At 55.2% G+C, this 3,165-nt stretch overlaps 1 protein-coding gene across 4 annotated transcripts in view; it reads right to left on the reverse strand.

The window, feature by feature from the left end:
* The window catches only part of TOGARAM2 (TOG array regulator of axonemal microtubules 2), a 53,960-nt gene extending 51,008 nt beyond the window's left edge, over window positions 1–2,952 (reverse strand). For 3 of the 4 annotated variants that reach the window (XR_006888637.1, XM_046661481.1, XM_046661479.1), the window contains exon 1: window positions 2,726–2,952. The gene's annotated coding sequence lies outside the window, so the exon portion shown is untranslated. The remainder of the gene's footprint in view (window positions 1–2,725) is intronic. The other variant, XM_046661480.1, reaches the window with a different exon arrangement.
* Window positions 2,953–3,165: the final 213 nt, after the last annotated feature.

Genomic DNA, 3,165 nt, shown 5'->3' on the forward strand with positions numbered 1-3,165 from the left:
GGGGCATCCAATGGCCCTCCACTCAGGCTGCTGGCTCCAGCTGTGACCGGCACATGGGCCAGCAGGAGGGCAGTGCACAGACGAGCCGGCCCCCCACCATAACTGCTCCTTTCCTGGGCCCTTCACCAGCTCTGGAGCTACAGCCACTGGCCGCAGATGCCATCTCCCCGCCATGGCATCATGTGGGGTTAACACTCCTGTGACCCCACTGTTCTGTCCTCCCGACAGAACGAGGCACAGGTCAGCCAGGAGGACCACGGGAATTTAAAGAAATGCAGACCAGTGCCAAACACAGTGCCTGTAATAACTCAGTAACTGTTCGTAGCATGAATGAGTGAAGACATCAAAATTAAAGCACATCTTCCAGACCACCTTGTTGAGAAGAGACTAAGTGAAGGAAACTAACATTCCTCAGTTCCAGGCTGCCACGTGCCAGGCACGGGGCAGGTGCTGCCAATTATTATGCCGATTAACCTTTGAACTAGAGCAACAAGACAGATATTAGTGTTCCCATTTTATAGATAAGATTGAGGCTCAGAGAGGTTAAGTAACCAGATCAAGGCCACAGAGCTCCTAAGTGTAAGCCTCAGGGCTGACGTTCTCTGCTCTTGGAGGTGGTGGAACAGAGTGTGCACTTAGGAGTCAACAGACTTGGATCAAGTCCCAGTGCCTGCCAGCCGTGTGACTTCCCACAGCCAAACTCCTCTGAGCACACAGCACGTCACTAAACTCCTCCAAGCCTCCTTTAACTGGAAAATGGAAATGATAATATGTCTCACAAGGTTATTGAGAGTATTCATGAAAATATGAAAAGCATTTAAAACCGTGTCTGGCCTCTAGCAAGTACCCAATAAACACTGGCTATTATTATTATTAATGTTTGTTTAATAACTATTTTACTGTGTGTGTTCAGGTGTTCAAGGAGAGGCAAAATGTTCTTTTTGAAAGTCTTGGGGCAGGGCCGGCCCGATGGGGCAGCAGTTAAGTTTGCACATTCTGCTTCGGCAGCCCAGGGTTCGCCGGTTCGGATCCTGGGTGCGGACATGGCACTGCTTGGCAAGCCATGCTGTGGTAGACGTCCCACAAATAAAGTGGAAGAAGATGGGCACAGATGTTAGCTCAGGGCCAGGCTTCCTCAGCAAAAAGAGGAGGATTGGCGGCAGATGTTAGCTGAGGGCTAACCTTCCTCAAAAAAAAAAAGTCAGTCTTGGGGCAAGAAGCTACAGAACCTAGGCTGGGAGGCCAAATGGAGGTGCCGCCTGGTGGAGCTGGCCGTCCTCCCACGGCAGGCGTCTTTGGGGTGAGCAGGAGGCAACAGGCAGGACACATAGAAGAGCAGCTCAGGTGCCACCTTGCTGGGAAACACTGCAAGAGATCCCGTCTTGCCAGAACAGAGCCTGCTAAGGAGGCAGTGAGCGCCTGCATAGCATGTCCTCCCAAGACAGGGTGGATCTTGGGGTCAAGATTCCAAAGCAGTGCTTCTCAAAGGATGTTATGCCCAATGCAGCTGAGGAATGCGGCCTGCTGTCCTATCTCCCAAGAAGAACAGGAGGGTAGGGACAGAGGGGAAACAGAACAGAGGGCCGAGAGACAGGAGACCAGGGGAGGGGACCCAAGAGGAGGGACAGTGAAGAGCAAGAAAGGCCAGGGTGGGCACCCGGCTCCTGGGAATCAGGGAAACGCAAACTAAAGTCAGAATGAAACGCTACTACCTGTCTGCTGAGATGGGAAAAATTAGGATTCCGGATGATCCCACCTCATCTCTGATGAGACGCAGAGCGCCAGGGACTCACATCCGTGACGGGTGAGAGGTAACTGGGCACCGCCTCTCGAAGGCGTCTGGCTTTATCTGATAAAGTCAAAGACCTGCAAATCCTACTCCTAGTATCCACCCTGGAGAAACTAAGAAAGAAGCATGAGAAGGTTCACAGCAGCTCTACTGATAACAGCCAAAATCTGGAAATAACCCCAGTGCTCTGGAGGAAATACCAGCCCTTCCAGGGTCCTGGCCAGCATGGGCTCTTGTCCTGGAGCCGTGGTTCACAAACCCTGTTTCAGGAGCCCCAGATCTGCTCTAGAAAGGAACACGATCGTCTCCGCAAGAATAATAGCATCAACAAAAGCAGCTTCCGCTTAGCACAGGGGCTAACAGCTCGGTACCCTCCTTACAACCTCTACTCCTCACGAGCAGCCCCCGAGGGAGGCATTATGAGGAAACTGAGGCTCAGAAGGAAAAGAGACTAAGTCCACACAGCCTGTAAGAGGTGAAGCCAGAATTCGAACCCAGAGCTGAGCCCCCCCAAGGCCAGTGTGTTCCCCGGGCGCCACCATGCCCCTAAGCAGAGAGCCTGCCAGCACGCCACCCCAACCCTCCTGGCACATTGCCCTCTGCACTCCCTGGGCCATGTGGAGTTTACCCCCAAACAGAGAACTCTGACAGAGGCCATGGCCGGGAGGGGACAGCCCACAGCAGCCCTCCTTGCTTGGCTCATAGCACTCAGAGAACAGCCGTGCAACCTCCTCCAGAGCTGATGCAGGAAGGCCCAGAGAGAGGGAGGGACCTTCCAGCAGTCACACAGCCTCCATTTCATGGTATGATGCTTTTCCTCTCACGTGCCTTTTGTCCTCACTCCAGATCAGGTCCTTGATGCCCCTGCAAGGACTTCAGGTGCCCTGCCCTCCCCCCTCCCCCCTCAGATAGCTTGGTGGACATATCACCTCTCACCTCTCTGTCCAGAGGCCAAACCCCGTCACCAGAGGAATCCAGGTTCCATGGTCTCTCCACAGACGATGCTGCCTGTGGGTCCAGGGAGGCAAGGGCAGGGTGGCCCCACGCCTGACCTGCCCTGGCCCCAGCCCAGCCTTGCAGCCCTGGGCTGTGGGCTTCCTGTCTGGGCAGGTGTTGGGGCGGCTGCTGGCCCTGCTGCTGGCACCTCCTGCTCCCTGCCAGGCTCTCCTGGAATAAACAAGGCTGCATAGCAACCACTGCTCAGAAGGAGCCCACAGCTCCCTGCATGGGGGAGAGAGGGAGCCAGGAGACGGTTCCCCTTGGCCTCATTTCCCCTGGGGCTCACCAGGGCGCTGGGCACTCCCAAGTGGCCATCCTGTCCTGTGGGGCCACCGGAGAGAGAGCGCTGGGCCCACTGTGTGGCGACTGTGGCAAGG

Source organism: Equus quagga, chromosome 5 (genome assembly GCF_021613505.1).
Source record: "Equus quagga isolate Etosha38 chromosome 5, UCLA_HA_Equagga_1.0, whole genome shotgun sequence".
Taxonomy (NCBI): Eukaryota; Metazoa; Chordata; class Mammalia; order Perissodactyla; family Equidae; genus Equus; species Equus quagga.